The sequence below is a fragment of the Triturus cristatus genome, chromosome 1_2 (genome assembly GCF_964204655.1).
Source record: "Triturus cristatus chromosome 1_2, aTriCri1.1, whole genome shotgun sequence".
Taxonomy (NCBI): Eukaryota; Metazoa; Chordata; class Amphibia; order Caudata; family Salamandridae; genus Triturus; species Triturus cristatus.
In genome coordinates, this window is record NC_140580.1 from 1,192,053,197 (window position 1) to 1,192,067,396 (window position 14,200).

Consider the following 14,200-nt stretch of genomic DNA (forward strand, 5'->3'; position numbering starts at 1 on the left):
CTGCAGTTCATGAGTGCCATTTAACTTAGATGCCCTGGACATGTTTTATATCATATGCTGGGGCTTTAAATATACTCATTAGGAATATGCCAATTTGACTATGTTTAAAAGAGGAAAACCAAAGGGGATGATGGACGGAGTGTTGAACCTTGCAAGCACTCACCCCCAGTCAACTGATCTGGGTTTAATCCATCATAATTCTTTAGCTCACTCCACCACCCCAGTTCAGACATGGCCATATGCAAATCAGTCTGACCCTGTGCCTCATGGGAACAGTCCAGCCCAAACTGCCAAGCCATGTCTTCCCTGGACCGGAAACAAGCATCCTGATTTTGCTTTGTTCGCCCTAAGTTGGCAGGGTATGCCCAGACGTGAGTCCCTTGCTCACTTTGCCACTGGATTCAAGCTAGCCTGGCTGATGACAGCTGATTAGCCAGAAACCGGTCCCAGGATGCTTGTTTCCGGTTTAGGGAAGACATGGCTTGGCAGTTTGGGCTGGACTGTTCCCATAAGGCACAGGGTCAGACTGATTTGCATATGGCCATGTCTGAACTGGGGTGGCGGAGTGAGCTAAAAAATGATGATGGATTGAACCCAGATAAGTTGACTGGGGGTGAGATCTTGCAATGTTCAATACTCCGTCCATCATCCCCTATGGTTTTGCTTTGTTCGCCCTAAGTTGGCAGGGTATGGCCAGACATGGGTCCCTTGCTTACTTTGCCACTGGATTGAAGCTAGCCTGGCTGATGACAGCTGATTAGCCAGAAACCGGTCTCAGGATGCTTGTTTCCGATCCAGGGAAGACATGGCTTGGAAATGTGGGCTGGACTGTTCCCATGAGGCACAGGGTCAGACTGATTTGCATATGGCCATGTCTGAACTGGGGTGGCGGAGTGAGCTAAAGAATGATGATGGATTAAACCCAGACCAGTTGACTGGGGTTGAGTGCTTGCAATGTTCAACACTCCGTCCATCATTTCCTTTGGTTTTTGCTTTGTTCGCCATAAGTTGGCAGGGTATGCCCAGACGTGGGTCCCTTGCTCACTTTGCCACTGGATTCAAGCAAGCCTGGCTGAAGACGGCTGAAATGCCAGAAACCGGTCCCAGGATGCTTGGTTCCGGTCCAGGGAAGACATGGCTTGGCAGTTCAGCCTGGACTGTTCCCATGAGGCACAGGGTCAGACTGATTTGCATATGGCCATGTCTGAACTGGGTTGCGGAGTGGGCTAAAGAACGGTGATGGATTAAACCCAGATCTGTTGACTGGGGGTGAGTGCTTGCAATGTTCAACACTCCGTCCATCATCCCCTTTGGTTTTGCTATGTTTAAAAGAGGATCTCATGCAATTTCCCCCTTGCTAGCAGGGTTAAAGTCTACAGAGTTCTGAAGCCAGCAAAAATATAGGGTGCAGCTAAGGTGAAAAATCCAGGTTGAACACTCAGAATAAAATAATGGTCAACAACATGTATGCAGGAGTACATTGTGCCATTTACTATCATTATCGTGGGAGGGAAGGGCCATCATGACTTTTTTGGGGCTTCACCTCTTGCAAGTCGTGGCTCCTCCCCTCACTGAACAATAGTAATAAATAGCATATTGTACTCTGCACATATCTGTTTATATATATTCACCACAAAGTTCCGAAATGAACATGGAGCACTCAGCGGGGTATAAGGCATACCATTTATATTTCCGACCACACCAGTAGACGCGTTTCAGCAAACTGCCTTTATCAATACTGGTTCCCAAGTCGGGTCACATGATCGCTGTTTCACATATGCACGCATTCACTCCTATTGGATCGCAAGTTGTTTGCTATGGAGACGTGTTGTCCTGTCTCCATTTGCTTCACATACCCGGCGTGTGGCCACCTTTGAATGTTCTCAGTTCGAATTATGGCCGTGTCTCTTAATCGATTGCAGCTTGGGTAGTCCTTATTCCTTAATGAAATCACCTCATGACTCAGTTTTGTAATCCGCTGGCTGTATTCACACATAGGAGCAATGTTGATTTTCATGCAGAAAATGGTATGTGTTCCCTTCGTTCCCGCAATAGCCTGGTCAGAGGAAATACCCGAAGGCGCTGGTTCTTGTAGCCACTGTCTTTACATTTTAAAATGTCTATTCTAATGGGGGGCGTTCCTCCGTGGCTGCGGTGGTTTCTTCTGACCATATATATATATATATATATATATATATATATATATATATATATATATATTATCTACTGGCGGTCGCCAGTAGATAGTTATAGTTAGGACCCTGTTTCCATAGGAAATCCGCAACATTCTATTTGGAATAACTTTGGCGCCGGTCGATGAATCCTCGCGAAATTTTCAAAATAGGTGGGGCGCTACGCTCCGCTCCTACCCTGAAAGTCTCGGGGGGATTCGTCAAGCGGGGGCTGAGAAAAAAGGGGGGACCCAAAACGCGTTTTTCCCATGCATTTTTCCATAGGACCTTTAGACACAGCTACAGCCCGAACGGCTGAACAGAGTTACTTGAAATTTGGCAGAGAGGTAGTCCTCAGGTCAAGGAAGTGCCTTTTGTAGGTCTGGTGTAAATCTGTTCAGTAGTTCCTGAGAAAATAGCATTTAAATCAATATATATATGTGGGCGGAGCCTAACCACACATCTCATCCTGAGATCTGATTGGCTGTCAGCACTTCATCCAAGAAGTGTTGGCAGCCATCTTGGGACCAATATACATGATAGCACCTCATTAAAAAGCATTGCAGTTAATAGAAGGTTTTAAGACTTTAGTTACATTATAAATCATTTGTTGATGGTACCATACTCATTTTAGGAATTGTGGTATGTTCTAAGGTGATTTCACCATGTGAAAAAGCCTTCTGCTGGGATATCATGATTGAGAGAAAAATATTTTCTCATGCTTTTCCCACAGAGGTTTGGAAGGTGATCTATAAGCTAAACTGAGAGCATATTTTCTGTAAATTCACATTATCTTTCTCAGTCATGTGAGAATGAAGTCTGACATTCTCAGTAAAACATGTACATCCAACAAGGGCAGAGACTGTCAGTTGATTCCTTTGTGTTCTACTGCAGCTTCCCAGAGTGTTCCAAAGAACAACTAGAGCGCTAACAGTCCTACTTATGATAAACGTATGGCACACCTGAAGCCATCTTGCTTGGATTAAAGTGGTAACTCTTAAAACATTTAATTTAAAAAGGAACAAAATGAGGTGGTTCATTTTTCCATAAAAAGTATGATTAGTGCTGCAGAAGGAAAAATTAGGGCACATTTTGAGTGACTTCTCAAATCCTGGCATGCAGACTGAAACATGCACTTTCAATACCAGCAGCAGTTTTCCCTGGTGAGCAGTAGCTATACTACAGTGATCTAATGAGCAAAAAGAGTGCTAACATTCTGATTTTATGGCAAATGTGTGACACATTTGAATGCCTTCTTGATGGAATCAAAGTAAAAAACTGAAAGTATTTCCTACTGAGGAGACTGCAGTAAATGAGGAAATTAGGAAACTTCATAACAAATAAGTCTCCCAAGATGGCCACCAGAGACAAAAGAGCCCAAATGTAGCCCAAATATCACCCAGATGTAGCCCAAGTATAGCCCAATGACAGAATGTCCAAGAATGTTCTTAAAAACAACTAGAGCACTTACTGTCTTCATTATGACAAAAGTATGGCACACCTGAAGCCATCTTGATTGGAATAAACTGGTAACACTTAAAACATTTAATTTAAAAAGGAACACAATGAGGGGGTTCATTTTGCCATAGAAATTATGATTAATGCTGAAGAAAGAAAATGAGGGCACATTTTGAGTGACTTCTCAAATCCTCTTCTATTTCATTAAAAAATTCTGACATGCAGACTGAAACATGCACTTTTAATACCAGGAGCAGACTTCCATGGTGAACAGTAGTTTTACTACAGTGATCTAATGAGCAACTAGAGTGCTAACATTCAGAATTCATGGCAAATGTGTGACATATCTGAATACCTTCATGATGGAATCAAAGTAAAAAACTGAAAGCATTTCCGACTGAGGAGACTGCAGTACATGAGGAAATTAGGAAACTTCATAACAAATAAATCTCCCAAGATGGCCACCGGAGACAAAAGAGCCCAAATGTAGCCCAAAATCACCCAGATATAGCCCAAATATAGCCCAATGACAGAAGTGTGCAAAACACTTATTATTTTGTGTTTTTGCAGTGTTATATAGTGCAGACTTGTCAGGTATTGGAGTGCTTTACATGAGCATTGGTTACATCACACAAGAACAAATTCATTTTGGTTGTAGACATGGGGAGACTAAGTGATTTGACCAGAATCACAGAATGTCGAGCTGAAGCAGAAACTTCAACCTGGTTCCCCAGTTGCAAAGTCTGCAGTTCTGGAAGTAACACCACATCCTCTCCCCTAAGTGCAACATTTAATCAAGTTGTCAACTAGATAAAAAAACATAAAGATAACAAATAATTTAAAAGTGCTTTGTCGCTATTTGAAAACTCAGAAAATATGTCCTTATTTTAGTCTTTTAGAGCACTAACCATAATTTTGATGCCAATAAGACCCTCTCATATATGTAATTTCTAAAGGAATGCTCTAGGTATTACAGTTTTGATTACATCAAGATGATGTCAGGCGTTCCACACTTTTGTAATAAATATAGAATGTTAGCAATCTAGTTGTTCATTAGGATACTGTTGAGAGGCAGAGGCCAGGGGCACGGACTCTGAAAATTGAAGGCAGGTAGGAGGGTGCAAAGGCAACAATTTAACCACACTGAGCAGGCAGGAAGGGCCGTGGAAGCACAACAGACTATGGAGGGCAGTGGAAAGGGGGGCAGGGGCAACAAACCAACAATACAGGACTTGCAAGAGAGGCTGTTGGAGGGAAGATCTATTACGGGTCAAGGAAGCTAGGGGCGGTCCCCAGAGCCCCGGGAGCCACCACAGAACTGAGCAGGAGAGTGAGTCAGGGACAAAAGGGGCACCTTAATTTGAGCCGGGGTGCCTAGGAACGCTTGCTCCAAAAATGAAGAAAACAGACATATGAGACATGGAATTGGAGGCAGAATACAATGGCAGTTTAATGAGAAGATGCAACTTCAAAGAAACCGCAGAATAGAGACATAAAGTACAAAATACAGAATCCAGATAATCATACAGCTGTCATGATATTCTCTGTATCTCAATTAATGGACTGACAGAGAGAGAGAGAAAACACATCTATAAATGCATCATGAGAAACAAGTTACACCAAGGAAAATGTTACCTAGGGACACTCACATTTACTCTTAGAGCAAGCATTCCTGCAATTACAATACAACATCTTTTAAATGCAAAAGTAAAGAGAACAATGGTTAAACATAACATGACATTTCATATAGGTAAAATAGAATAAGATACTTCAAGCAAAGCAGAGCAAGACATTTTAAGCAAAGGAAGACAAGAGCTCCCAGTTCTTGGGGAAAACCTGCACAGCCTGTTAACCTACATTCAGACGGCGAGGTTGTCCGTCGATATCTGTGGGTGCTCCCTTTTTATATCATTTTGTGGGCTCCTTTGCACGCTACATCTACCTACGTATGCTACCCAAAAGCTTCGTCTGCAGATTTTACCAGACATTTCGTCATTTACCCACTTAATGCTGACAATGTACTGGGTGAAAAGGTCAGTCTCTCAGGCCAATCGCTTATCGTAAGTTCCATAGAGCAAGCAGAAAATAATGGGTATTGTACAGGAATTCAATATATTCATGTATAAAATCTCCTCAGTTCTCCTAACTTGACGCTCTGCGGTTGCCACTTCCTTAAAAGCGGGAAACCTGCCCAGGAAGCAAGTACCAGTCCAGGATGCAGCCTACTGTATGTCGACAGCTTCAGGGGGATGTTGAACTTTGATACCGAGCACGGAGCACTCGGGTAGGGTGGGGGCTACTAGTTTGGAGCAGAAGGCCTCGCAGACCTGCCTTCAGACTGCTATACACTAAAATTGCAGAGCTATGGTCAATTTAACAAAGAGGCCTACATATTGAACAGAAGGGCCTACACAGGGGTTTTATGCTGGCTGAGTGGTAAGGATGTCTCAGGATAATTATATAGCAACACAGGACCCGCTGGTCAATTTAATACGGCCTACAAATGCGGCTGGCAGGGCAAGGACAAGGGTCTCATACTTCAGGTGTGGACAGAACGGGCCAGGGGCCCCCTGTGATACAAAATCTACCCTCCTTCAAGGCTGTGGCAATGTAATAGACCATTGTGGGCAGAAGGAAGAGGCAATGGTAGTACAACCATACATGCCAACAGACCCGATTCAGCCAGGAAACGTCCAATGTTTTTAAGCTCAAATGGGCTTTATTTGATCTGTCTCCTGTCTACAATATCCTCTTTTTCAATGTAACTCAAAGGGGAAAATCAATACCCCAGTTTTTTTTCAAAATCTCCCTCTTACCAAGTTCAAAATGTTCGCACGTATGGTACATTGGATCATGGAAGGAAATGGGATAGGGACATGGACTTGGATAACAGAGGACAGGAGAGACATGGAGAGGTGCACCAAACTGACCCTGCAGGGCAGGCATCAGGGTTTGCAGCAGCACAATACACCACACAGGGCATGCAGGACAGGAGTGCAGCACAACAATCCATAGAAAGCAAGAGGGAGGGGACAGGACCATGCACATGGACAACAGAGAACAGAGGGGCAAGAGGCAATGGTAGCTAGCTGACCATAATGGACAGACAGGAGAGAAGGCTGCAGCATAACAGACCATAAAGGGCAGGAGGGACGGATCAGGGGCATTACAATGGAACAGACAAGCCAGGAGGGAGGGAGTAGGGGTCTGCACATGTAAACAGAGGGCTGGGGGCAAGGGGGCAGGGCAGGAGCAGCAAGATGGCCATGGAGGTCAGGCAGGATGGGCACTAGAAGCAAGACACAACATGAAGAGCAACAGTGAGACTGTGATGGCATACACACAGACCATGGAGGGAAGGTGGGAGGGGGTCAGGGGCAGCTAACTGACCACACAGGGAAGGTGGGAGGGGCCATGGCAGCACAGAAGACCATGCATGGCAAGTGGGAGGGTTAGTGGCAGCACAATGGCTATGATGGGCAAGAAGGAGGGTGCAGGGGCATGCACAAAGGACGATGGAGGATAGAAGGGAGGGTCAGGACCTGTGCACAGACAAGAAAGTTCAGGGGAAGGGGCCTCACAACAGACCACACAGGGCAGGCAGGAGGAGCAGTTGCAGCACAACAGACCAGGGAGGGCAGAAGGGTGTGGCAGTACAATGGACCATGTAGGACAGGAGGAAGAGGATAGAGGCATGGCATGTGGACAGGCAGGGTGGAGGTGGCAGGGACAGGTTACAGTCATCTGACAATGCTAGGCAGGTGGGAGGGGAGTGGCAGCTCAACAGAACACTCAGAGTAGATAGGAGTGGCAGGTCCATGGGACATGGTGGGCAAAAAGGATGGAGCAGGGGCATGCACAAAGACATCGGAGGGCAGGGGGAAGGAGAATAGGGGCAGCAAGCTAAGCACAGAGTTTAAGCAGGAGGTCAATGATGGGGCATAGAATTGGGCAATGGAGGGCAGGAGGAGTGGACTGGTACATCATACTAAATTGAGGGCAGTGGCAGCACATCAGACCATGCATGGCAGGAGGGAGGAGGCTAGTCCATGGATTCACACAACAGAGGATAGGGAGGAGGGGGATGGGGCAGCAAGCTAACTGTTCAGAGAAGGCGAGTATTAGAAACTTTATTGTTTTTAAAACATTTTGTCTGTGCAAACTACTTAAAATATGAACAAGTATGCAGCATAATCTCACTTTTATTCAGGAAGAAGAAGACGTTAGTGACTGTGACTCCGGGCTCACTTGGCAAAAACACCCCCTGACCCTCCACCCCCTATCGCAAAATGTAATGCCCGTGAAAAGGGTAGGTGAACACAGTGTTATATAGAAAATAGTCCTGAGAGCACGATTGAAAATGAAAACTAGATATAGTGTATGGTATAAACTATGCACCAAAAAGTGTGATATAAGATGAACCAGGCGTGAAATATAATATGCAATACATTGTGCGCAATGACAGATTCATTGGAGAGCGCGAGATAGCACAGGCACTAGCGCGTGCTATGCGATATGCGCCTTGGAGTGTAATATGCACAGGGCAGTGTTGTGTAACCTAACTAGTCTCTAAAGTTGTAATATAAAATATGTGCTGGGGAGAGTAACGTTGCATATGCACTGTGACAAAGATATGGATCCCAAATTGTAATATGTATGGCATAGCACTGTGCGTTATAACATAGGCATCGAGGAAGGCACGTTAGATGGGGCAATATAACCCGTGCGAAGACAAGTGTGGCATGACATTTTCACGGGGTGGTGTTACAGTGCACATGGGCTAGAGAGTGTCATAGCATATGCACTAGCTAGTGGAATACAATACAGAGGTGTGTGGCACTCGGCAGGCAATGGTGGGTGTAACACAGCATTGGGCTCTGTCAGGAGCGCGCTGTGACTCGCAAGTGATGTTCGTCCCCTTTCCAGAGAGTAAAATAAAAAGTATTACACATCCGGCAGTGGATGTGTGTTTTATTAACTGTGAGGGGGGTTTCTTGCATAGTTTTGGTCGAATTTTTGTCGAATCCCCTTTGAATGGCTTGGTGTGCATGTGTATTAAATGTGCCCGTCAATAGCTATCCATGTTTGTATAAATAAACGACAAGGGTGTCTACCGGGATTAGGCCAGTAGGGCATCATACATGTCAGAGCTTCACTAGTGGTGTAAATACATTCCACGTGGATTCATTGTATGCATTGTCGCCTTTTAATGAATATCACGCAAATCGTCATGGTGATAGGTACGTACGGTTTGTCCAGCATGTCCTAGGTGTGTCTATAAATATATATTTTTTAAAAATAATAAAAAACAGTGGCCGGCCCTGGGGATTGGGGTCAAAAAAATATAATTAGGAGACAGGCCCTGGGGGATGGGGTCATCAAGGCCAATAAATTAGAATAAGAAGGGGAACCACACAGCCCCCCTTCTTAAAAAAATAAAATAAATAAAAGACTGGCATCGTGCCGGAGGCCATGCCCCCTCCATGCAGCACTCTGCAAACGCGCCCCCAACAGGCATCTCCAGTATGCGCCAGGGAGCTGCGCTGCAGACAGGTGTTCTGAGGCCAAGCCCCTTTTTACACCTCTCTGCAACGCAGCTCTGTGGCGCTTACTGGAGGTACCTAGTGGTCTAGTGTGACCCTAGGGACCCTTAGGATTCAAGGGGACTTAATCTCTCAACTTAGAACAGCCACAGGGCGCGTTTACACAGTGGTGAAGGGAGGGGACGGGGCCTGAGGTGACGTGTGCAAACACGCACCATGGCACGTTTTAAATTGGGGATATAATTTCCCTTCAATACTGAGGGCCCCTGGGGGCTAACTAGCCCACCAAGTGCTTCCAGTAAGCGCCACTGAGCTGCATTGCAGAGAGGTGGTCCAGGCCGTGCCACTTTTTACACCTCTCTGCAACGCAGCTCTGTGGCACTTACTGGAGGTACCTAGTGGGCTAGTTGGACCCTAGGGACCCTCAGGACTCAAATGAACTTAATCTCCCAACTAAAAACGGACACAGGGCGTGTTTACACAATGGTGAAAGGAGGGGACGGGGCCTGAGTTAACGTGTGCAAAAACGCCCTGTGGCCTGTTTTAAGAGGTAGTTTTAATCCCCATGCCCTATTATATACTAGGGGCTTATAGAGGAGGTAAGGCTAATCACAGGGGGACCCCAACGCATAATGTTCCCTAGTGTATGTAGGTGTTTTCACTGTATTCTAAGTGTCTTTTAACATAGCACTGGCTCTAGGACTGGTTAGTCAGACTCAGTTACCACCAGTATCCGTCTGAAAAAGTTGAGGGTACAGGATGATTTTGCAACAAGGCTTCTTTCTGCTCTTCTTTTTGTTCTTTCTGCACGTTATCCTTCTTCCTGCACTTATCTTCGTATTTGAGGACTTCTGTTGCTTCTTTCTGCACTTCTTTTGTTTCTTTCTGTGCATTTTTTCTTCTTTCTTCACATGTCCTATCTCTGTAGGCATAGTTAGAAATTAGCATTTAAAAAACCTTTGAAATTAACAGAAAAAACCATAGGTTTCAGGCACGTTATAGTTAGGAATTAGCATTTAAAAAACCTCAGAAATTCACTGAAAAAACCATAGGTTTCAGGGGTGTTATAGTTAGCTGGACTTTTCACTTGTACAAAACCATTGAAATTCCCCCGTTATAGTTAGTTCAGCTAACTATAACTCGCGCGCCCGCAATGCACTGCTGATGACGTCACATATTACATCACTCATGACATGGTCAGTGACATCACTCATGACATCACTGATGACATCTCAAATGACATCACTGATGACATCACTGATGACATCATCCTTGTGATAGAGTGGCAGACCTCCTCTCACCCTAATATAACCTTTGATACACACATTCAAAAATAAAGACTAAAATTTTCAAAACAATGGACATACCAATACCAGTTACAACAACCTCTTCAGTAATTCTAAGATCCACATACACATCCACTCATTCACCAACAGTCCAATACAGTCACTCATACATGTACTCACTCATCATATGTACTCATACACCTATACATCCTGTTACACAATGCCACTCATCCATAGAGTTACTCACACACATAGTCACTCATGCTAATAAAGAATCAAACATACATTTACTTGCATATACAGTTATACACACACCACCACACTTACTTCTACGGAAACTTACACATACTTAGTCTTTTAAACAATCACTTATAGAAATACATACTTATTCATACAGGAACTCTTTCAATCTCTCACTCTCACATATACTCACATATATACACCAATAGTCACATATACTAGTTTAAAACATATGTAGTTACTCATAAAGACACTATTGAGACAGTCATTCACTCACTAACACACCCATACACACACTCATCCACCCATACAGTCCTGCACACATACTGTGTTCAACACATACAAACAGTGAGTCACTCATTCATGCACCTATGCACTACGTAATACCCCCACCGAACCATGCAGACACTCAGACTGATACTCAAAAAACCAACTAATAACCTATATAGACACCCATGTAGCTACTCACCAACCCATGCAGCCACTTATACACAAAGTGAGAGACTGATACATATATTTACATATTTAAACATTACTCACTAAGCCATGTATTCACTATGATACACTTAATCAGTCAGTTACACAATCAATTTTTCAAAAACAAATCATCCATTTAGACACTTATATACCCATTTATTCTTCCATCGACCTTGAGATATACATATATAAAACATATTTAATTTTCAGAATAACACACATTCACTGGATGATGTCATCAGTGATGTCATCAGTGATGTCATTTGAGATGTCATCAGTGATGTCATGAGTGATGTCACTGACCATGTCATGAGTGATGTAATATGTGACGTCATCAGCAGTGCATTGCGGGCGCGCGAGTTATAGTTAGCTGAACTAACTATAACGGGGGAATTTCAATGGTTTTGTACAAGTGAAAAGTCCAGCTAACTATAACACCCCTGAAACCTATGGTTTTTTCAGTGAATATATATATATATATATATCACTGAAAACACCACAGGTTTCAGGGACGTTATAGTTAGTTGGACTTTTCATTCGTACAAAACCAGAGAAATTCGGCCGTTATAGTTAGTTGAGCTAACTATAACTCGTGCCTCCGCAATGCACTGCTGATGACATCACATATTACATCACTCATGACATCTCAAAGGACTTTACTGATGACATCATCCAGTGACTGAGTGTTTTTAAACATTTTAAGAATGTTATATATAGATACGCAAAGGTGTATTGAAGAATGAGTGGGTGTATGAGTGTTTGAATGGATGATTTACTGGGTGCGTGACTGACTGTGTAAGTGAGTGATTAAACATGTCTTAGTGAATGCATTGGTGAATGACTAATCTGTGTGAATGTCTGTATCAGTCTGTCAGTTGGTGTGTAAGTGGTTGCATGGATTGGTTTGTAGTTACATGAGGGTCTATATGGGTTCATGATTGGTTGTCTGAGTACCTGTATGGGTGCCTGAGTGTCTTTGTTGGTGGGTGGAGAGGGGTGTGACTCCCTGTATGGATGTGTGAGTGGGTGACTAACTGGGTGTATGGGCTCATGAGCGCATCTGCGAGGGGCTGTATGGATGAGTGAGTGTGCATATGGCTGTGTTGGTTTAGTGAATGGATGGCTCAATGGTATATGTGTGAGTAACTACATATGTAAAAGACAGTATATGTGAGTGTTGGAGTATATACGTGACTATATGTGAGAGTGAGTGATTGTGAGATTGCATGAGCAGAACACCCCTGCGGCCTATGGAGTCCATTCTCCCGGGTTGCAAGTGTATCAGCCATTTGCGACATATAGAGTGGCATTATGCGACCGCGTACTGCCCAACTCTAAAATGGCTGAAAGTAACCCTATTGTGTTTGGTGTTAAACATGTTACCGGTGTGGGCATATGATTCCACCCCTCAGAAGCGAGCTTTGTTGGGTCTCAGGTGCTCCGGTACCAGCCTTCTAGTCCTGGGCAGCACAAAATGGTTGCTGCCGACCAGAGACACATTTCGGCCCTCCTGCTGCTGAGCCAAGCTCGAGCAGAGGAAGGTGGAACAATAGGCATCCTGTCACAGGGAGGTGTGACCACCTCCCAGACAGGATTTAGTGTTTTAGGGCTGGGTGGGCACGCTTGCCAGCGACTGAAAGTCTGCATATGGGGCACATTTGGTATCCCTGTGCATAGTCCAGTTCAAACCAGTCCCAGGAGCCGTTGGCTCCTGCTCTGGTGTGAAACTGGACAAAGGACATGGGAGTAACCTCCCCACTGTCCAGACCCTCACGTGGGAGGGTCCCCTGAATCTGTCGAAACCCTCTTCCGTCAGTACAAAAGGGCTTACCTGGCTGTAGGACACTAGATTCGACGTGGACAAGATTCTGAGCCAGAAACCACTGAACTTCGACTGTCTGGACACTCTGGACTTTGCTGGACTTCGTTTGGGCCCGACTTTGTCTCCCACTCCTTCCACAGCATCGTCTGTGCCCCATACAGGCTCCGTGCAGGTCCTGTGGAGCATCAAGGACAACCAAATTAATCTCCCTTGGAGTGAAGGAGTCACTCACCTGCAACCACAGGCACCACATCTCGATTGACCGGTCTGCTCCTCCTGAGCTCCTACGGACTCCAGAGGCTTCAGCAACACAGGAGATGGGTTTCTATGTCACTTGATGTCCGAGCTGCCCTCTCACCAAGTTTGAGGTCAGAATTTCTTGTGGGGGCTGCAATTACCGTACCCCTGTGCACCGCGTTCATTTGCAAGTGCATATGTTTGTTGGTGTTTCCCGAACCAGTGCACTGGGCCCCAAGTAGCCCCAACCTTTGGCATCATTTGCTACAAAGAACTCCGGCCTCCTAACACCGAGTGCTCTGTGGGTTCCTGCTTTGTGAAGGAGTCCGCTCGCGACTCCTGTGCCTCTGGCCTGTTGGTCCCCTTGAGGGTCAACAGTGCTTTTGCTTTTCTTGGGCTCCCCTGGTTGCTCCAGGCTTGCCCTGACTCCCCTGTCTTTGATGAGTCTCCTGGACCATGCTGGTCCGAACTATAAGCTTTCTTGACCTTCTTCGTGGGTTGCCGTTGCCAAGGCTTGTTGGTGCTCCAGCCGGACACTGACCCCTAAGCACTCGACATCCTTTGTGGGACAGCTACCATCTGGATTCTGGTTGTCGATGTCTCCTGGTCCCTGGGGCTGCAGAGTCAAGAACCCCCTCAACGCTCCTGAAGCACCTGACATCAATGGGCATTCGTCTGCCGAGCCCCTGGTCACACCTGAGTGACCCAGACTCTGTCCACTCTGCTTTCAGATACTCTTCAACAAGAATCCACCTTTGGATTCCAACGGACACTTTTCCTCCTTCCTGCAGCGGCTCTTCTTTATAATCCTCCATTGGGTTCGACGGCGGTTTCCGACGCCACTTCAGACCTATGCACCCGGCTTCCCTGGGATAGGTAACTCGGGTACCTCGATATCCACGGGTGGGGTGGATTTCCAACCTCCTTACTTGCACAGGGTTTCTTCAAAGTCCATTGGGAAGGGTC